The 23,641-nt window shown below is 31.6% G+C and overlaps 2 protein-coding genes across 3 annotated transcripts in view; one reads left to right on the forward strand and one right to left on the reverse strand.

Annotated features, from left to right (window-relative positions):
• LOC118189235 (excitatory amino acid transporter-like) overlaps positions 1-15,020 on the reverse strand; it is a 172,925-nt gene extending 157,905 nt beyond the window's left edge. Inside the window, exon 1 of one of the 2 annotated variants that reach the window (XM_035359811.2) lies at positions 14,734-15,020. The gene's annotated coding sequence lies outside the window, so the exon portion shown is untranslated. The remainder of the gene's footprint in view (positions 1-14,733) is intronic. The other variant, XM_035359809.2, reaches the window with a different exon arrangement.
• LOC118189236 (uncharacterized) overlaps positions 1-23,641 on the forward strand; it is a 119,702-nt gene that overhangs the window by 30,669 nt on the left and 65,392 nt on the right. The window lies entirely within an intron of this gene.

The raw sequence follows: 23,641 nt of genomic DNA on the forward strand, positions 1-23,641 counted from the left end.
GTCCCTAAAAGCTACATTAGTTATATATATCATGTATTAAATACATTTTAAATTGTGATAATATTCTGAATGCGTGAATTTTCTGCTTATCTAAAACTTTTCTTTTGAAAAACGAAATTAATTATAATATTTTATTTACCAGTTTATTACAGTTTATTATAAAGATACTGGCGTCTCTAGTTCTTAGTGTTTTAGAAATTTAACGTATTAATTGAAAATTTGTAAATCATATATTAATTATTGGTAACAAAGTAAGTTTATAACCAGAAATCTTAAGAGATTTAAGATTTTAGAAACTCCAATCTCCGTGATCCGAGCAAAATAATTGAAATCACTGGCATACTTACAGCTGTTTAAAATATTTTATGACAGATTTATACTCAATGAAATAACCGAACATAAAATATTGGTGTAATAATTATTCATAATTTCACTAATAATAAATACTAATAACGAAAGAAACTCAGCCACAATTTCTGAAATTTTGCGAAAAAATTAAAATAAAGTCTGAAATTAATAGTTAAACTGGGTAAAATTTTCAAACAACTATGGAATATATTTTTTGTACTGTCTCTCAATGCGAATGGATATTTCTAGCTTTTGTAAATATTGAAAAATAGTTTAATAAAACTTAAAATGGTCTTTCCTGGAAAGTTCGTTTTACCCTGTCTTATTTTTGCTCTGAATACTTTTACCAAACATTAAAATTTAGCATAAAAATAAACATAAACTCTTTGGAGTCGAAACTTCATGTCACAAAAGTCTTGAGACGCTTTAATAATACTGTAAGTAAAATTATCTGATATAAATAAAATGTCTACTTTTATGACTTTATTTTGTATCAGACGTAACAGGAAGTATCTCTTTGAACTATTCTTAAGAACTTCTTAGGGTTTATGTTAGTTAAACGATTCGTAATTCTGATATGTCAAAGCATTTGCTTTTAAAAAGTGATAAATTTATTTTTAGTTTACTCCTAGAAAAACTATAAATTTATTTTTAGTGTTGCTGAAAGGCTTAGCAATTTAAAGGTTTAATATTTAAGACTTTAAAATCTTTTGATTTAATAAATACTTTTCAACTTATAAGAAAGTTAAATAGGAAATATAGGTTGGAAGACTTTCAGAGCTGACTTTTGGAACGCAATGCAGCGTTGCCAAAGTATTAAAATAATCGGTGATAGGGGAAGCTTATTTAATATCTTTGGTTAAAATCATCAATTTTATGATGTAGAAAAGATCTTCATAAAGCAGCTTATATTTTCAACTAGAAAAAATTAGCGAAAGTTATCGTATGTGGGTGGGTGTTATCCGTTGAAATCTTAATCTTGATTTTTGATTATGATTACAATTTGTTGATGGTGTAAGCATAATAGCAATATAACCTTGTTGTTGTTCTTACCAATCTCACTTGTATGGCAATGCTGAGCACAACACTACGATATTCATCGTGGCAAGGAGTCAAATGCGCCTGTCGTTGACAAGAGCTTTCAGCACCATATACGTGACGGTACGACTTCAGCTCATTTCTGCCTCTTTTGAGAGAGAGCACCCCAGGGGGATGGGTCCGAGGGTCTTCCACCTCTCTTCACCTACCACTACCGCTCGAGAGGACTCTCATATTTAAAGTGCCCCCATGCGCATAGTCACTTTACATTTACCACCATTCATGCCTTCTCCGAGACTCGAACCCGGGCCTTCGGTATGGCAGTCGGAGTCACTAACCACTATCCCGACTGTACGGCGTAATATCGCAAAATTGGAAAATCTGCACTAAAGACTTTATTAACCTAAATTAGAGATCACTTTTACGACTACACAGAAAACTGATTAAACTTAGAAGTAGTATTTTTTCCATTGAAAACATTTGTCAAAGAACGCCAAAATAGAAATATAAAAATGAGAAGGTCAATGACTATGATAGCTTATTTAGTAGAACAATTAACGATGAACATAAAGTCAAAAGAATGAGTGGCAACGAACTTATTTAAAGGCACTGGATTTACTCTCACATGGAAGTTCATATTAACAGTAAAGAAACCTTGAAGCACTTAATATGAAACGAAAAAAATAATGCATGTTACTTTAAAAAGTTTTAAAAGATTACTTATATCTCTTTAAATATCTTCCCAACAATGTGTACATATTATTCACTTATGATAAAATATTACAATAAATAAACTGTTTAAAAATACACTACCAACTCTTTATTTTATTTGCTATATAAAACTCTAACAATAAACTTTATATCATAATAATTCTCAGTATTCGACGTCATAACTGTTTAAATTCCTTTCTTCCACGAATGAACTTAATATGAAATTATGAATTTCCACAGGAAAACTTAACGGAAAAAAATTGCTTCTAATTTTACTGATGTCAAACAGAACTTTAGTTGAATTTTCTATTTATTTCTGAATTAAAACAAGAAATGGTCCAACTGATTTTGCAAAGGTCAACTAAATTTTGTTTTCTCTTTGACTGAATACTAAAAGGAATTACATCGGTTATGAGAAATGTTCTATCAATCATCTGAGGTCAACTGTTCTTTACAATGCTTGCATCTGCAGAAATCACGTGGGAGGGAATGTCACTTCCAAGACACGAATGTTAAATTGTTTCGACTGTTAAATAAGCTGTAGGAGACTTTAAATATAAAAGATAAAATTAGAAGTAATTTCATATGAGGGCTAAAGCTAAATAATTTTAAATCATGAAATTGCTTGATAATAAAAAGCTAGTCTGCTTGCGTCGTAATTAAATTAGTTGACGCATTCTTTTATCTAAATTTTTTATTACATTGTCATCATATCAAAAGAAGGAAGACAGTATTAAAATATTTGTTAAAGTCATAACGTAAAAAATAAAAGATAATATATTTTTCTTTCAATATTTTAAACTTCAGTTATTGTAATGTTTTGGCTATATAAATTCTAAGACACGGAAAAAGTTTCAATTTTATTTGTAATAATGGATTTATTTAGCAATAAGAGATTGCTAATTTATAAAATAACTATTTATTTATCAATTAACAATTAAAATGAATTATTATACAATATTTAAAATTCATCTTTCAAATCTTCCGTAACAATTAAATGACCGATAATTTATCTTGATCGGCGATATGGTATGAATAAGAACTGTGCCCATAATGATGTCTGAGCCAGGATATGCTTTTAAGAATTGCTTTATCCAGAAAGAATTCTGTTGAATACTCACAAAAGCTGCGTTTGACTGAAACTATACAATTTCATATTATACCCTCCAACACTGTCTACAATTATCGGCAACGGTTAAAACTATTTTTGTGCATAATTTAGTGCTCTTGCATGAGAAATTTAAATTAATTTCAAAGTTCTTCTTCCCTGATGAAGTGACATTGAGATTGATTGACTTCTTCTTCTGTTTTTGTTCATTTTTCTTTAAATTTCATAATTTTTGAAGAGGGGTTTTGCTTGTTTGAAGTGATTTGGTTTTGACATATGCGTTTCTATGATTATTTGAAATTTATTAATTATGAATTTCAATTTCTTGTCTTTGTAAGACATTAGTTTTAAATTTCTTACTTTTGTAATTATGTATATATAGTATGCATAAATTGATAAAATTGCTAATTTATATATATATATAAACAACGTAAACAAAAGAAAGGAAATACTACTAAGAATCCTGAACCTAGAGAGATGCATAGATATTAATTATATATATAGTATTATAAACAGTACAGTCATCGTTCGATTTAATCTTGAATGTAAATGAAGCAGGGAATAGAAATATGTATAGAAGAAGCAATTTTTGAAGCTTTGCTGTTAATATCATATAGAGTATTTACAAACGACTGTTAATTATTACATTTAGGATATAAAATAACATTTGTTGCAAAGTGTTGCTAAGAAGTACAAATAAAATAATGTGTAAAAGATAGGCTTGTTATGCTGATGAGGAATGCACTTTACCGAGAACGGATAGAAAGCCTTACACATAAAGACTGGAAACATTGTGCTTTCGTGTTTCTGTTATTTGTTATGCACAAGATTTTATTTCTCGCTGAAATCAGTAACATATTTCTTTAGGGTGTAAAACATTATGTAAAAATTTCTCCTATTTCAAAAGCTATAAATTTCATCAAAATTTTCATAAGAGAATAAGGAGTACAAATTCTTTAACAAAACTTTAAATGTCTCTAACTTCTGTAGGTGAACGGGTAATAAAGAACTTCCAGAAGTATTGACGTTTCATTAAATTAAAATTAAATTACGAGAATATAAATTATCTTATGTTAATTACCCACTTATTATGATTTAAGTCTTTACTATAACTTCTTCTTTCCGTGTTCCTCACCAGATTGCAAATTAGGTTGTGCTTTTAAGCTGACGGTTTGATCCTATAGATTAGAGCTTTAGCAACAATATATTCTTATTAGTAATTTTGCCAGCTCTGGTTTTTAGCATTCTTGATAGGTTATGTTTTAAGCACCGACCGGTAAAGCATCTGAGTCAGTTTAGTTATACTATTTAATGTGTGGTCTTATCAACGTTTGGATTTGATTGGATGTTAATTTCAGTACTCACAAGTGGAAGACGTTTCATGCGTATCACAACTTGTGCCTGTTCTATTACATTAAGACTAAATAAATAAGGTTTTTTTAAACCTTCTCCCGTATTTTATGAATTGTAGCGATAACTAGTTATTTATCTAGTAGGTTCCGCAAGACTTGAGCTTCCAGTTACAATAGTAGTCCTACAAGGATTGAATTTTCCCTAAAATGATTTAAAATTAAAGGCGGCTACTTGGTAAAATAACATAAAATACAAACTAGTTTAATCTTATGAATTACGAAACAAAAGTTTTATTGAAGTTTCGGAAAATAGAATTTGAAATTATTTTATCTAAAAAATAACATTAATTATCTAAAATACATAAGTTATAAATTTTAAAGATAAATTATCTAAAAAAATAACATTAAGTAAAGAGAATATACGATTTTAAGCCGACACTGCAGGATGTGGTTTGCCAAAGGGGGGAGGCGGAGGAAAAAATGTTAACGTTAGCCGCTGGCTGTTATTTTTGTCCTTCCTTAATCAGTGACTTTAATAGAACACAATGTTCTAGGTTCACTCTAATCACGATAAGGAAATGAAATAAGACCATGACCCTGATTATGTCATCGTTTCTCCTCGTCATCCGGATTTTTTTAAGGCAAACAATCCGTAGTCTCTCTAGTCCATATAGAATCAATTATGAGGTAACAGGATTAAGGGAGCTTTATTATAAGTTTAAGAACATATGTTTTGAACAGAGTATGCTCTTAATTAAATTAAGATGCTACAAAGAATAACGTAATTAGCAGCACATAGGGTTAAACAGAATTTTGTTAATTCATTCTCTAAAGCAGTCAAGCGAATCTATGAAAAAACGTTAAATTAAATACATATCACAACAAAAAAGGTTTAGTCCTGTACATGACAAAAATAGCATATTTTTGTTCAAGGAGCTGAAATGTAACGATATTTCCCTTAGAATGAAAATAAAGTGATGTTACTTTTATTATTCCTTTTATTCATAAGTAACAAATAAATAATAATCATAGATAAATAATTTTCTTTTATTTTCATAAAACTATAACGCGGCGTAAATTACATTGATTCCTGAACTAGGAAATTTAAACGTAGTTTTATTTACATACGAATTATTTTCACTAAATGTATCGCAGATTTGTTGAAAGTTTAAAAAAGTTTCAAAAGAAGTATCTAGAAATAAAATATCCAGAAAGAAATATTTAGCTTAAAAATATAACGAAAAGAATATGAAAAATTTAACTTATGTTTTGTTAAACTCATTTTTTGTAAAGTGTGCGTTTATTTGCTGCAAAAACGTTTATGTTTTACGTGTAGCAGGGTAACATGTATTGGACACTTTCTGTCGTGTAAAGCAAACTGGTGTAGGTGATGTCAGACTCATGATTCGCCTTTCAAACGTAATCTCTAAATTCAAGTTTCTTTTAATGCAGTATAGCATTATAAACGCACTTTTCCTCAAAAACTTTTGTAATGAATTTTTAGATTTTTGAAACTTATCCTTTGAGGAAGATTATTAAAATTTAATATAATAATTATTATAATTTTATGTTATTGTTAACAGTTTTGAATTATTTTCTAGATGAAGTAAGCATCAAACATGATTAATAATGAAATAATTTTTGGTAATAATGAAGAAAGTGATATAAAAATTTTGATCTCGAGTATTGTGTTCTGGTTTATGAAACTAAATAACTATAATAATCTTTCAAAAAGACTTTGCTGTTGGCTGAGCAGGATCAGCGTGGGAAAAGTTCACTACGGGATGCTCTGCGTGTACACTTAATCACAAAAATTGTAGCGGAAAATACTTTGTTAGTGACCAAGCCACAATATTTCTTTCGCTTAAAATTGAAATTGCATTTTAGTTACGCCGGTCAAAATATTTTTTGCTTAACATTTTATTATCACAGTATGAATTATCGATTTAAGTCTGCTTAATGTTTTTTATTTCTGGACTTTTCTGAAATTCAACAAAAAAAAAAAAAAACACGATGTTTTCATAAAGCATTTCAAGAACGCCTGAAAAGAGATAGGAAGGTGTGACACGAGTTCCGATTCCAAAATGATTTCGCTTTCGAACTTTCTTTGAAAAAAATAATTCAAAACGATAGATCTTATAAACATAAGGCTAAAGAACAGGAAATTGTAAGACATTTCCAAGCTTTTCAGTACAAGAGAATGAGCTGGCTGTGGTGTTAGAAACGATTGCTTTGCTGATCTTGTCTGCTGTTTAGTATTCACAAAGTAAGCATGTAATCTACAGATGGTTATAGTAATTTGATTGTATTATCAATATTCATCTTAAGACATGAAAAGTCACACTAAATCAAGTTTACAGCTTCCTGCATATATGCGATCAAGATCATATCTTCTGTTTATGATCATATCTAATCATAAACAGAAACAAATGTTTATAAAGTTTTATAACGAGACAGCAATAAAAAACAGGGAAATTTTAAACGGCTGATAGATTGTGTATGCTTCTTGAAAAAACAGCAGGTGCCATTTAGAGGCTATGATGTGTCTATAGTTTCAATAAAGAGAGGAAACTACATATAATTGCGAAATCTTCTGAGCTTGTATGATGCTATATTTGATAATCTCTAGGTAGAAAGCACAGTTTTCCGAGGAACTTCGCCTGCTATTCAAAATGACCTTATGAGTTACATTTCATAAATTCTCATAAATACTATAAAAAAAAAAGAAATAATGAATCCGCTGTTTGTTTCAATCCTTCTAGATGAAACAAGACTCGATCAATAATAAATCGCGATTCCAGTGTTCCAGATACGTAAAGGGTAAAAGAAAGCCCCAGAAAATACTTATAGGTTTCTCTGTCTATAGTGTTTATCGTTTTTGCTAAAGCACTGTATGAGTAAGTTTTAAAAGTTGTAAGTGAATTTAATTTTAAATCAAAATAGACCTTCATTTATGGTAGAGTTTGTAACTAGACTACAGGAACGAATACATGAAAAATATCCACAAGTCACTTTCACGGATTGCTACAGACATGTTTTATATTCGGTTTTCCAGCAGTCTGCATTTGGCATTAGTGTTATAAATGTTTTTAAAACATTTTATGGTATGTCGGCATTTTTTTTCAGTGTCTAGAAAAGGAACTCATGCACTTAAACTGTCCATACAGAGAAAGATATCTGAAGCTGCTCCTAAAAGATGAGCAGTCAAGAACTGTTAACGAGTGCTTGGAATGAAAAAAGAATTAGCTACATTTTTAAAGGCGTTATATAGTACTGCGATGTTTGGTATCCGTTATGTGTAACACCAGCGCATGGTTTCATTAAATTTTTGGCTGAATGTAAGAACCGTTTATCCCTAGAGGTGTTTTAGATGATATTTTGTCATTCGGCTTTACTTTTTGACATTTAAAAAAGAAAATATTTCATATAGCTTAATGTGAAAAAGAGATTGCAAAATTTCTATATGTGCTTAGGTGACAGAGAAATATTTTAAAGCAATATGGGGAAATGCCAGAACGAATCAAATGAATTATCAGTTAAAAGAATATATGACAGATGTGAAATCAGACAACTTTAGTTTGATTTAAGTAATATATTCAATCAAACATCCGAAGGATTTGATTCCCTTACTAAACTTGAGTTTGTAGTCCTTTTGAATGAAGAGAACTTGATTTCTTATAATTCTAATTTTCTCGAAATATTTTTAAATAAGTTAAGTACGAGTCCACGCTGCAAACTGTTTGATTCTGTGAAGGTTAAGAATGAGTTGATTGCTTTATATATTCTTCTGCGAAATCTGAAAATAGACCTGTGGTACGTATATGTTACATCTAGTGTATATATATGAATTCCAATAATATTCATCATTATGAGTGAAATTTACAAATTAGCTTCACTCATGCTATCAATGCCAGCTTCGTCTACGTCAGCAGAATGATCATTTTCAGTATTATAAAGAATTAATAATTATATTATGGTTAGACAGTCACAAGAGAGATTTAGTACATTTAGTGTATTACCTGTAGAGAAACAACGTATGAGATCTAAGCATTGCCCTCATTTTGTGAAGATATTATAAAGGAAATTAATATTTAAAATAGAACAGCAGATTTCACATTCAAATAATTTTTTTCTAATGAGTGCAATCTAAGTGGTACAGTCAAAAGTCTTTAATCCGGATGCCCATGATCCGGAATGATCTATAATCCGGACCTCAAAGCTACAAACTTTCTGCGCATGCGTAAATGCAAACGCATAATATCTTTACGTATGCGTATATGCGTTTACGCATGTGCATAATACGTTTACGCATGCGCGTTTAATGTATAACCGACGGTGTAAGCTAAGCTAAAATTATCTAATTATCTATTTCAGTTAATGTTGCAGATTGCGTTGATCCTTAATCTTCGAAATGGATCCGGCTTATTATTTTTTGCAGACTGTTAGAGCAATTTTATAAAAAGTAAGCTTGAACTTTCGATTATGTCAAAAAGAGTTTCCAATTCTGGAGCTGCCAAAAGATCTACAAAGCGAAAGCATGTTTCGATGTCCATTAAACAAAAAGTGGAATTGCTGCAAAAAATGGATAAAGGCATGAAGAAAGTGACCGAGACTTGACTTGTGTCGAATGGAAATAGAGTGACAGCGCTTTTACTCTGCATCAGATAAAAGAATGTCTCGAACAACAAAAGGAAAATATAAAGAATCAAGATGGTAGAATGAGATATTTCACTTAGCCACTATCAGTCGGCGAAGAAAGATGAAATGAATGAAAATAGACCAGCAATAAGAAAAAAAGTTGGACCAGTAAGGTAGTAGGTACTTCAAATAATTAACAAAATGTTAGGTTAGAATATCCGAAGGATATTTGTGTTTTGCTCTAGGAAAAGGTGAGCATCGCAAAGAGCTGATACAGCTGTTTGGATTTAATAGTACAGAAAGGAAACATTTGTTGCAAGATTTTTGATATAATTTTGTATAGTATCAATTTGAAGATCTCTGTGAATATATGAATTTGGGATGAACCAGTGTGCATTAATAATTCCACGAAGGGTTTTATTTTGAATAACTTGGATCTTTTTTATGTGGGTTTTAGCGGCGTGTCCCCATACCGGACTGGCGTAAAGTAAAGTAGGTCTAAGGATGAACTTGTATAAAATAAGTTGATAGTCAGATTGCTATGTCTGCCGAGGAGAGGACGCATAGTAGCTATTGAGATGTTAAATTTCCTGACAGTTTCGTGTAAATGTTGCTGAAAAGTGGGTTTTTTGTCAAGTGTGACTCCGAGATTTCACTTGATCCGTCGACTGAATTTCAAAGAAGATGTCAAAGAAGATGGGATTAGGCGGAAGGAAGTGTGTTTGTCCTTTTCTGAAAATAATGGTTTTGGTTTTGTCAGTGTTAGCGGCAATTTTCCACAGCGTCATCCAGTTTTCAAGAAGCTCCGAATAGTTTTGTAGAAAAATTTGTATAGTATTGATGGTTGAAGATTGAGATAGGATAGCGGTATCGTCGGCAAATAAGGCGATAGTAATATGAGATTTTTTGGAATGTCTTGAGTATAAATATTGTAAAGAAAAGGAGAGAGAACGGAGCCTTGAGGGAACCTGCAGTAATATTTCTAGTAGTTGAGAGGGTATTTCCAACTTTGACAGCAAAAGTGCGATTTCTGAGGTAAGAGGCAATAAGTCGAATAAAGTGGTTCGGAAAATTGAACTGAAAGGTGATTTGTTTCTCTAACAATTCCGAAATCTGTTTATCAATTTCACGCTGCTCTGCGGGAGAGGGACGTCGCGACGCGCAATGAACTGGAAGTTGATCTGTCAGCACTATCCTCATTTTCCGGGCAGATGTTTTAATTATATTCGGCTTATAATTCTTCACTAAATGTAGTGTTTCATCTCGATGTACTTCGATATAATTTAAATCAATTTTCTCGTCATTATAACTATCACGAATACACATCCAGTAGTTTTCTGGTTGCAATTTTCTAATTTCGACTGTGCGTAATGTATGCTTTACGCATGCGCGCGTTAAAAGAAATGTTTAATAAAGTAAACAAATAAATATTAAGCTTTTTTTGTAAGTTTTGATAGCCTTTAGATCATAATTGCTCTTTATTTCATAAATTACGGTTTCATATTTTTAATTTTATAATTTCTGCATGCCATCTTACCAGATTTAAACTGATGATCTATAATCCGGAAATACCGATAATCCGGAATCGCCGAAGTCTAAACGAGTCCGGATTAAAGACTTTTGACTGTATTTCTAAACTTTTGAAATATTGTATATATAGTACACTCTGATGTACAAGACAGCTCTGTTCTGACAGGTAAAAATATTAGTTATTTAAAACTATATACGAATTCTTATATCCTTAGAATTTAATCTGTGAGAACTCATTTTACCCACTGTGTAGTTTAAAATATAGTCATATGCTGTTTTTTATTTATTTTAACTCTTAGAATTGCTCGGCAGTGAGACAAATCTGAAGTTATATGTAATTTTTTCGTATAACTGACATGTGTAAATAAAGAGCTTTGTGGTATTATGTCAGCAGAACTACCAATACAGACATAGCTGGAAAAATAAACAGATTGAAGATATCTGTAGGGTAGCCTGTAAGGATTATGTTAATTTTATTAACAGTTAAATTTCAAGTTTAAGTTCCTTTCCTGTCAAATTCTTAACTTCAACTTACTACTTCGTACTAGAACGTAGTTTCGAATCATTCTGAATACTTAATAAGGCGGAGCGGTATTTAAACCGCGAAATCTACTTACAGAGTTAGAGAGAATCAGAGTTTCTGATTTGCGCGCGTCTTCCTTTTGGCTACTCTCTCTCTCTCAAAGCTGTTATTACGCTCGGCCGTACTCAGGCCCTTGATAAGCTTCGTAGTCAAATAAAGTCAAGGAGCCAACTCGATTAGAATCTTGATAGCTTCGGCTATATTTCTTTAGTTAATATTAGTTTTAGTTTAATTTTGAGTCTCTTAAGTTCAAGCCCAAGTGTCGGCTTTGATTGTACACTCCAAGACGGAGTTTTGTTAAATCTTATTGGAATATTAAAGGGTTAATTACCCTTGCATCTTGTTGTTTCTTGTTACACGAACTTAAACGATTATTCGCTAACTAGTTCTTAAGCTTCGTCACTTTCTACAGTAACTGAGAAATACACTAGTGAGAATCTTACAAGCATTATTAGTCGAAACCACTGATATTTTGTGTTCTTCAATATGCCATGTTAGACATTATGTACTAGATCTTTGAATGCGGATTTTTCAAGTAAAGTATAAATTAGCTCTCAATGTGGCAAAATGTCGTACTCACACAGTGAAAATATTAGAGCAAGAAATACCAAAAAACGTCTAAAATTCAAACATAAAATGCACATTTTTTTTATTCCCGATAACTCTAATTTTCTCGATATCAATAAATTTAGCCTACGTATAAATCACTAGTATTAAGCAAATATTAAATATCATGAATTAAATAAAAGGCATAAGTCTTTTCAGTGTGTCCAAATTTAAGCGCGTTTTGAAGAAATGCTACAGTAATGCATATCATGGGATTTTAAAAGATCCCATAAGATAAATTTATATAAAATATTTCATAAATTAAATTATATTACAATTAAAGCAAGCATGTTATTCTTTATACCTAACTTTCGGTATTTATTAAGTTATATCCATTACATGAGTAATAGTAGTAGTAATATTAGAACTAGTAGCATTACAGGATAAGCAGCTAAGACCTTTAAGCGACAAAATAGTAATATTTCATAACAGTTTCCTCTCGTTCACCCAAGTTACTTGCTAAGCTCTTCAGGTCACGGAAGAAAATTTAGAATCCCTGCTGAGATATTCATCACAAACAATATCACCAAAAGTAATACATTTTATATAAGAAAGTTGGGGAAAAAACTCTGTATCTACTTTAAAATTTTGGCGACTTTATAAATGAGTAGCCGAATTTTGTCTCAGATATTTTTAAATAAATAAAAGTTAAATTTTGGTCTGCTGTGATTAAGTATTTGTATTAGAAAACTCGGTTAGTTTCCAAAAATGACGACATGGGTTAGATTTAGGTTGTTCAGTATGAGCCAAAATAAAAAATAAACTCTTATCTCAGGTGTCACAGTGTTCAGTTTTTCGTTTGTCTGAGACCTATTTTGAATCAGATCGAAATTCTCAAAGAATAAGGTACGAATTTTTCTCCTACGAAAGCAGTTACTTGCTATTTTATTTAGCAAAGCTTTAAATGCTTTCCAAAGTTTCACTCTAAATAATATCCCAAAAAAACTTTTATATAGCTCACGCAGTTTTAAAACGTGTACATGATACAAATTTAATTAATTGGTTGGCTGCGATATGTCGCAAATACGATAATTTCGCAAGAATAATATTTTATAGAATAAATTTCCTACCCAGATTCAGAAGCTATCCTATTCCTATTGTACTGCAAATTGTAATGGGCAATGTAACTCGGGCAATTTGTAATCTATTCATTTCATGCGTGATAGAAAGAATTCAAATTTCATAAACAATACCATTCAACAATGGTCGAAACTACTTAATGGGGCTTAATAAAAAGAAAAGAATGGAACATATTCATTTCTTCTTGAGAACGTCGCTATAATTATCTTTGTAACTCTTTTTTTATAGTATGGCATCCTAATTAATTTATTCATTTTAAAAACTCATGAGTCATTCTATAGTTAAATCTTTATGCCAGTACTTCTTTAAAAACTTAAAAAAGTAGCTACGCAGTTGAGATAAATTTATTGATGATATAATTGAATCCAAAAGCTATATGGAATTCCCTTATTTCAAATTCATTCATACTGAAAAATTTAAGCTAAAGGAAATTCGTTAATGCAGTTAAAAAATAACTATATTGTTACATGAATACAAATAAATATTCATCTGAATATAAAATAAAAAATTATTTTTTACGATATATTTAATTACGTATTGCTGAATATGATATGAAAGTTTAACGGATGAAGTTAAGAAATATCTCTGTAAAATGGTTTCCGTTATAGGGTATTCTTATCTTCTTATTGATTAATTACAAATGTTACTTTAATAAATTCTCAATCTCAAAGATCAAAAATTCCACTTTTTTGGTTTAATTTAAAATAATAGATATTTTATATTACTTAAATATATCAACAACTTAATTAATTATATTAAAAAACCTAATTTAATCACTATTTTAGGATCAAAATCTTCAATACTTATATTTGGAAAATTTATCTTTGTTATGCATACATCGTCAGCAAGAAACAATTCTGAAACGAGTTTGCATAAGTGCATCCCGATATGTGTCTGACTATTTCATGCTTTCTGGAAGTTATGTTTAAACATTTTAACCATATAAGTAATTATGTTTTAGCAATAAAGTCTGTTAATCGTTCAAGATATCCCAGAAGTCCGGCATGAAAGGAATAATAGCATACATTTTTATACATTAAAGTAATTGTGTTGCTACTTTCAGAGATCTTTGGAGATAAGTCGCTAAGTAAATGTTGAATATCTCTCTCAGAAAATAGACCTAACTACCCGTTTAAACTGTAAGTTAACTCATTGAAAAACACCGATTTACAACGAGAAGATTACATGTCGGCAGGACCTGGAACAAAGCATTAGTCACATTTATCATTAGACTGATCCAATCTCCATTGAATATATGTTACTGCAATTGCAATAACTGACTGAAAGTTTTTGTTTTAAATCAAAGGGATAATTTTAAATGCATTCTAAAATTTGCTATGATGCTTATCTTAGGGCACACTTGTATAAACAGGGCATTACTTCGGCATCACAGAAAAGTTTGTAGTATGCAATTCGTGACCAGTAATCATAGTTATTTAGTGGTCGTATATTACTTCTTGAAGTTTTTTGAAGTTTCACTTAGTATATGTTGTCTAAGATGAATCTAAACAGTGCATAACATGTAGCACATAATGGCACTGGAATGCAATTAACATGACGCTGTTGTTAAGATGTAATGGAATGTAAAAGTATGAATATTCTTTATATATTAACCAAAATATACTGGCTAACATATATAAAAAGGATTTTTCGAAATCAGTTAGTATTTGCTGAAAAGAAATGATCTGCAGGAATTACTCAAACTGAATTTGTATTTAAATGAACAAAAACAAACTTACCCTGAAATGGTGAAAGCTTAGATCTTATTGAGAAATAAATAAATATTTTGACTATGAGTACGAGGCTTTCACATTCACCAGGAGTTGTCAGGTAGGTGGAGAACTGGCACCTGGAGACATTCAGTCCGGTTGGGGAAGCACGGTCACAACCCGGAAATCCGTCCACCTTCTTCTATTTCACTACTGAACAACGTCAGGTCTACCAGAGCAGAGAACGACCCGGATAGTCCGAGGCGTTTGAATGCCGGACTGTTCTCCGAGGAGAAATAGTGATAATTTCGTTGGCGAGCTTGCCTGTGTCACATGACATCCTCTGCCGCTGAAAGAACAATATTTTAATTAGGGTCACAGTCACTGGTGGAAGTTTGTCTTCTATTACCACTGTCTTTCATTCTTTTTTCCACTACCTTTATCTAAGCTTTGTGTTCTTGTTAGTGACGTTTCCTATAGATGGCAACCTTGGCCTAGATAATCCAATTTCTAAATCATCCCTGACTTTCGCCGCCAAATTTGAAAGAATTGTACTGAACTTGTGGAATTTGAAAAAGACTTTTTTCCTCAAAAATAGTTATTAAGTAATTTCATATTTTTAATAGAATTTAGTACTTTTCAGTCTATTATTGCCACGAAATATTAAAATATTTGTTTTAAAGAATATCCATATTTTAGTGTGAAAGCGATTCACGAATCGACATGATTGCAATGACGAGTGTTTCCAGCAAGACAAATGAAATTCAAATTCATTTTAATAACATGCTAATGTTCTAAGTTCAGTGCTTGTTTTACTCCCTAAAGAATAATACATTAAATTATAATGCTTTCATTGGATATGAAGAATTATTTCAATTTAATTTTTCAATAATTTAATTTAATACATAATTTCCGAAAAATAGCAAATTGTCACAGATATTACGAAAGAAGTAGCAACATAATCAACATTCAAAACAGATAAATATATTTTACAGAAATCATGAACTACAAACGATAAATAAAACTAATTTCAAGTGAATTTATGTATGTCTTTCTTATGCTGCTTAACGCAATAACACAGAAGTTTCTTTAGGCAGAAATTTGGAACCATTTATTTTCAGTGTTGATTGGAAATTTTTTCAAACTTTAGTAGCAATTTAGTATAGGTAATTTCAAAATTTAATATTTAGTAGCGTATAAGAACGAAATAAAAAATACTAGACAAGAAGAACAGGACTGACACACTCTAATCACTAAATACGCGTGTAAATATTAATGTTTCCATAAATAGAACGTTTTCGTTGTTACTAAAATATAAAATGCTTTTAAAAACTATAAATATTATTATTTTAATTAGAACTCACTTTCTGTTTTATGAAAAATGAATAGCCGAAATTATTTGAAAATTGCTTGCTTATTTCATCTTCATTATTACATGTATTTCTAGAAGCTGTAAAGTTAGGTAAACTATAACACTAATGCTGGTTTTATAGAAAAATTATACTCACCTTCCATAAATTAATGCCAATCTATTGTTTGATTTTTCTCAGCTGTACTATTCAAATGCGTATGCTTTTCTCCCATGTATTTAAAGTTATATTAAGAAATATCATTTAAACAAATAAAAATGAAATAAAGTAGTTCATTAAATACTATTTAGTGTTAATATTATTTTAGTTATATGTAATATAACTGCGGGAAAATATTCAGACTTTGACAAGGAATTTATCAAAGTAGGATGCTTAGCGTGTTAACCGCGAAGTTAAAGATCTTTATTTTGGGAGCACTGAATTGCCTCGAATATATAAATCAATAAAATGTAATTTAAAAGAGTTTCTATCCGAAACTAAGCATGGCCCACTAGCGACTGAGCTGTAAAGTCCCTGATGACTGGTAGTTTAGTCGAGAGTTCGAATCCCGGCGAACGGGCTGGCTGCATGTGCATCTTCGTGGTTTTCCCCCTGTGTAACGTATATATAGGGCGCGGCAGCGTTCATAGTAGGATATTAAAAGCACACCATAAGGCAGTAACTGTAATTTATTTATTACCTCTTATGTCAATTAATAGTTAAAGGTATGCCATTTACTAATGTGTAAGTCATTGTACATTGCGTGGATTACTTTTTGAATATGATGCCCCCTCTGCACAACACATTCATCCAGGCGGCGTTGGAAGCTTGCCATAACTCGGCGTAACGTATTCCCTGGGACATTGCCGACGGCAGTTCGGATGCGATTCTTCAACTCAGGAATGGTGGTACAACGTGTTCGGAAAACTTCTTGCTTCAGTGCCCCTGAAGTCGGCATATGAAAGATCAGGCGCGAGGGGGCCAGAGAATGTCACCAAAACGGGAAATTATTCTACCTGGAAATGTCTACCGCAATGGTCTGTCCATCTGGAACTTTCCCATAACGTCCCAAGTTGAAATGTTGCCGAAATAGACGCTGGGTAGCAGTAGAGTAGTTATTCTTGAAATAACTTTCAACAGCGAAGGCACAATGCTGTGCACTCCAACGATACATATCACTGTCATACTCGAAATAGCAGCTCATTAGTACACGAATGCGGCACGAGCTAGCGCGCCTTCCTGCAGTACGTCATTGTGCTACGCAAGTCAAATTACGCTATGACGCTGCCGCACCCTATACTAGCTAATTTCATTAGACAGTCCTCTACGATTGCATAAATATTTTCTTAGGCAGACAGCCCTAGAGTGCTTTGCCTTAATCAATTAAACATAACCAATCTAAACTATGCACATATTTTGAAGTTTTCAGTATCCCTCGATATAAATATAAGTTAAGAAGCAAAATTTCAGAAACATTTGGAGTTTAAGAGACAGGAATTGTTGAAAATATGCTGTGCTTTTAACTCAGGTGAAACATGGGATTTCCCAAACCAATCTCACTTAAATCAAGCTCAAGAAAAATTATCTTTTATTGCTTTTAGTTCGTACGCCATATACTATATAGATATTAAGCGATAGGGAACCAGCAAGGGTTGAAAATAAATCGTATCCTTGTCGTGTTGTTTAATGTGGATCATTGAAATACCGATTTTGCATGCTAATTGTTGCGCTACATGAGAAGTATGCTTTCAACTATAATATTTACAGTGCAATTAAAATTAGAGTATTCTTAATCGTTGTGTTTGTAATAGTATCTATAAAATGTAGGGGTAATAAATATGTAGAGCTCTAAACCATTTTGCTGTCAGATAAACATTAATTAAAAAAATTCTTTAACACAAAGTAATTAAGTAGAGATACAATCAAGATTCAAAAAGATTTATCTATTCCATTATTCCATTTCTACTGCACAAATTATTTAAATGGTTGGAACTACTACAGAAAATAATACATTTCTAAATGATCATTTTACTGAACTAAAAATGCAAGCTGTTCTACTTTGTATGAATAAGAATTTGAAAGAAAAATTTTTTACGGTTATATAACTATTATTTTAGATTTCCTGAAGAAATCCTGAAATGCAGGAAATTTTATCTTCATCTGAAGTCGATTGTGTTTTTTAAATCATTACTTCCTGGTTTCATGGTTTCTGTAGAGCTTCAACTATCGGAAGTGAATAAGGGGAGGTGATCAGTTTCTATTAGCCTTTTGTTGCACGTCGTCCTCTTTTGTCGTTCTCTTGTTTGAACCCAAAGTGACGTTAGTCTGGAAACGACATCTTGCGTCCAATCTCTAAAACCGTTGAATCACTTCTCAAATTGTTGCCAACAAATATATAGCCTTATATTACATTTAAAGAAATTAAATAATGAAGAATCTGCATGAACATATGTATGTTTCTCGCATTGTGAAAAACAACGGTACCTGGAGCTATCAAGTTTTAAGTTACGTAGTCCTCCACCCGAATGTAGGCACTTGGAAGACCGAATTTTTAATTTAGAAATTGTTTTATTACCTATATCATATTTTGTAAAACTTTTAGGAATGTTTGATTAAAAAACTAAAAGATTCAAAGCTAGCAGTGGCAACAGTGTACTGAATAAAACATTTTTATCTCCAGTACGCGAGACTGGCTATCGGAAATTTTAAAGATATGTTTTCTTTAAATACTTTTAGTCCAAAAGAGAGTTAGCCTGCTCTGAAATATGTGTGTGTGCGTAAATGAAACGTAGGGCTCTTTGGGCATAATATAAAATACGAAAGCTTTCAGATTTTTTTTTACATATTTATTTTTTTCCTAGCCCTAAATTGATTATTAGTATCGAAATGGGATTTTGCATCGGTTTGTTATAAGCGACGATCTACCAAATATTTCGCCCTGTATCATTAAAATAATATTCAATAATGAAGAACTTGCATTTGAGCCACCAAATTTCGAATAACAGAATTCTCCACCCGAATATGTGCACTTGGAAGATCGAATTTTGTATTGCATATTTTCGATTAACAAACTCAGTCATTTGAAAGCAGTGGCAACACTGTACGGAATAAAACATTTTTATCTCTAGCGTGGGAGACTATCCATCGGAAATTCTATGAACATACTCTTTTTAAATATTTTGTGATTTTGCTGTTGAATTGAAATTTATGTGGCGTAAATGAGACGAATATGATATCTAATGAATAAACTTACCACAAAAGCATTAATGTAAAAAGACAAAAAAGTTTTGTAACCCATCTTGCTAGGAAAACTTATCATTAATATGATAAACCGAGAAAAGGATTCTAAACATATGCTGCCACGCAATTTTCAGAAACTTGGTGATTTTATTGCTGAACTGTAAGTGGCGTAAGTGGAAAGAAAACGATACTTAATAATAAAACTAAAAAGAAATAAAAAGGTGTGTAAGCAGGGGTGAGTACAAGAGCAAACTGGTAGACTGCGAGCTCAACGTGAGCACATAAAACCTTAACTAACTTTCATGGGTTACCATTAAAATCTTAAACCTTTCAGATTTTTATTTCGTTTTTTAATGTTGTGGTTGTGTTATGTGTTCGTAAGTGCATGATTAAAAATTTATTCATTTCTTATTCCAAAACGTGAGTTCAGCAATTTGTTGGACATAAATAAAAAAATCTTATTGTATCTGCATAGCCTTTGTTGGAAAAACGTGACAGACGGAAATTCCTTTACTTGTATTAGAGCAAATACCTATTTGGTTAGCAGAAAAAATAAAGCTTTTATGTCGAATTTTTTGAATATCCTAATGGACTGAATTTTAAATCAGTCACGATATTTGCAGTTTTAGTAAATTGAATGAAAAGAAAATAGTAAAACAGGAAACATTCCATTTCTTCAAATTAAAACAAAATTGATTTAAAGATTAATGCCATCAAAATGTCCATTTAAAATCATATTTTAATCAAATCCCCTTTTCCAAGTCAAAACTCGTTTTCTTGAAACACGCTCGCAATGAAAGTTAATGGAGTACTTCTGAATCCATCTTCTTGAGTTAATAAAGTACTTCTGAGTCATTATGCATGTCTTTTACACTGAAGTAATCTTCATATGCATTTGAAATTATAAGTAACTCAAACTATTGAGTTTAATTCTCTAGAAAGGAGAATAATTTCCATAGTAGAAGTATTGTACAATTGTCTTTCATCAGACATCTTCTTCCAGGATTAAAATCATTCCAATAAAAGTTTATCGCTATGGAGATGAAAAGCTTAATAAAACTTAAAATTCCAAGCTTTTAACTAAAGTGCTTTCTTGCAGCATTAAAAGCAATTATAAGTTAATGTCTTATACAAATTAAGTAAATAATCCTCACGTAGTTTATAATAGTTAATTAACCAACTTAATATAAATGAAAAGAATTAGATTTTGTGGAAACTAGTACACTTCAGTGTGATTATAGATTCTTAATAGTAGACTAATTTGAGCTTTACGAAAGGAGAATGTACACAGAGTCAGAAAAAAAGGTATGACAGTTTGATACCTCTCTCTACTTAGCCGATTGACGAAATTCAACCTGAGTCTAGAAAGCGCGAAGTAGGGTATGTATTAGATTTATACATAGCATTGTTCTATGGTACCTGTTTTCAAGCAAAATCGGAACTTTTTCTCAAATGATAAACCAATTGTTTTCCATACTTCGATTCTACGACTCAAAATGTACTTAAAAGCCAAATTTTACAAAATTTAATGTGAAATTTAAGCAGTTATTCCGAACTTTAGCTTGGCATACTTTTTTTACTTTGCGCCAAGAGTAACTATGGCGAACTTCCCAGTTTACAGCAACCTATTTCACTTTCCCTTTCATTCTGCAACAGCGGGAAAAAAGTAACTTTTTTTCTTTCTTGCATATATTTTTACTTCATACCGCATTTTTTAATCACAGCTGTTACTTTTGGATTTTTTTTCTTTTTGAATTACATTTTATTTATTTGATTTATTAAATTATATTTCTTCAAATAGTTATTTTACAAATGTCTATATTCATTCGCATTGTGTACTTTAAGTATGTTTATTCATATAAATGTTAATTTATAATTTAGTTTTATTTACTTGAATAGCATTCTCTCGAAAGAATACTTTGTCGCCCAGTATTCATCACGATGTATCTGAAAACTGCATTTTGCATTTAAAGAGAAAATACCGTAAAGCACAGTTAATACATCTTTCAGTGGGCCTTTCAGAAAAGCTATATAAAGGAAAAATTTGCATTATCTATCTACATTTTAGTTTAGAATAATACACATACAAACAGTTTTGCACGGTTTTATCACTGTGCTATTGCTTTACACAATTTTATCATCCTATGTTAAGTTTGTTAAAATATTATCCATATTTCCGAATAAGTTCACAATTAAAATTTTTAAATCGCAAAAGTCAAATAAACTAACATAAAAAAGACTAAAATTTATGCAAATAAATAAGTAAATAAATAATTAAAAATAATTGAATAAAAATTAATAAATATTTTTTTCTTAATTCCTTATATTAAATGGCTTATTGCTTCATGTAAAACCTTATTGATTTTCTTGAGGCATTCTTCGGATATATCTGCAATCACCCTCCCCTTTTTATTTGCTATTATACCATACTCACTTGGTTATTTTCTGCGACATTCTCATGAGTAAAGGTATCTCCTTCCATTTCATCAATAACTGGTCAGAATGATGCTTAATGTCTTTGGAGGCTAGGCATTTAGAAGGCGTGAGATAAAAGAAAAAATTATTTGATCGACACTGAAAATATTTTAGCTGATATCCACACATTGTTGGATAAATTCATGACTTTTCAAAACATTTGATTGAGACATCTTCGATTTCTCCATTTATGATTTAATAGGATGTTCAGTGGCGTCATTCGCGTTTAAACAGTAATTCAGCGAAAAATAGTCGCCCTTCGCGATGTTATTACTCTGCCTTTTTCGCTAGTATAGGTTCGCTGAAATAGACGCAGTCCAGTGAATGAAAACCTAGAAGAAATATGATTTGAACCTCCAGATATTTCTCCTTGAACAAAGAATTTCTTTAAAGCGGTTTTCCACAAACTGATATTCTTTCTTCTAATTTCCTTCGTTCAGAAATATTTATTTTCAGTGTTGACAAAAGAATGTTCACTTTTCTCGACAGTTATATTTCCAAAAAGTTTTTATTTTTATCAGATTCTTTTAAAAGTTTAGTTGTATGTTTCTTTCAGGGAGATTGATTTTCATTTTCTGGGCATTTTAACTGCAAATTAAGTTTAAAGTAAAACTCGGGCAATAGTTCAGTTAAAATGTTGTCAAATGGCAGAGAAATAAAGCAGCTCCTAAACATTTTTGTTAACAAAATCTAGCCTTTATGTTATCCCACGTAATAATCCCATATTAATACCGGGTTCAAATATTTTAAATCATATAATGTTTAAAATTTTGAAGACAAGTACATGACGTATTATTTTTAATTGTATCTAGATGTACGTTACAAAAAGGGGAAAGATTTATTAATAGCAGACACTTTAAATAGAGCATATTTGAAATAGAACAGAAGACGATAATGATGATGATACAAAAATCTGTACACTTATTCCAACATCTGATGATAAAACTGAGATACAGGGGTTGGACAAAAATATGGAAACACCTGTAAAAAACATGTTTCTTTGCTTAATATGGTGTAGGAAACCCGTTGGCATCCAAAACAGCTTCTCGGAATGGATAAATACAGTTCCTGTATGTTTGCCAAGGGAATATTATACCATTTTTCCTGCAAAACGGTGGCAAGTTCAGATAAAGATGTTGGCGGTGGATAACGAGAACGCACTTTCCGTTCCAATGTAGACCACAAAGGTTCGATAATATTCATAATATTCAGGTATGGTGACTGTGGTGGCCAGGGGAGATGGGACAACTCATCCTCGTGCTCAGAAAACCAGTCCTGGACAATGTGAACTGTGTGAACAGAGGCTTTGTCGTCTTGGAAGACACCATCACCATCGGGGAACAAAGTTTGTACCATGGGATGAACTTGATCGGCCAAAATGTTCACATAAGTCTTGGCAGTCATGTGCCCTGACACAGTTATCATGGGGCTAGCAGAGAACCACGATATGGCTGCCCAAACCATAACAGAACCCCCGCCATGTTTCACTCTTGGCAACAAGCAGTCTGTATTATAGGCTTGACATGGCGTTCTCCAGACGTAAACTCGGCCAGAAGTGGGAAACAATGTGAAAGAAGACTCGTCAGACCCTATTACTCGCTTCCACTGCTCTATAGTCCAGGCTTTATGACTTAAACACCACCTTTTCCTGTTACGGGCATTAGCATCACTGATGAGTGGTTTCTCAATTGCAGCACGGCCAGAAATTCCCTGTTTATGAAGCTCCCTTCTAATTGTTTTGGTACTCACAGGGTTCGGTAACACAACATTCATTTCAGCAGTAACTTTTACAGCTGTGGTCTTCTTATTTTTCGTCACAATTGCCCTTAATGATCGTCTGTCACGATCACTCGGGACACACTTTCGTCCGCGCT

Source organism: Stegodyphus dumicola, chromosome 1, assembly GCF_044657685.1.
Source record: "Stegodyphus dumicola isolate Sdum_Otavi_A_Nest chromosome 1, ASM4465768v1".
Classification (NCBI taxonomy): Eukaryota; Metazoa; Arthropoda; class Arachnida; order Araneae; family Eresidae; genus Stegodyphus; species Stegodyphus dumicola.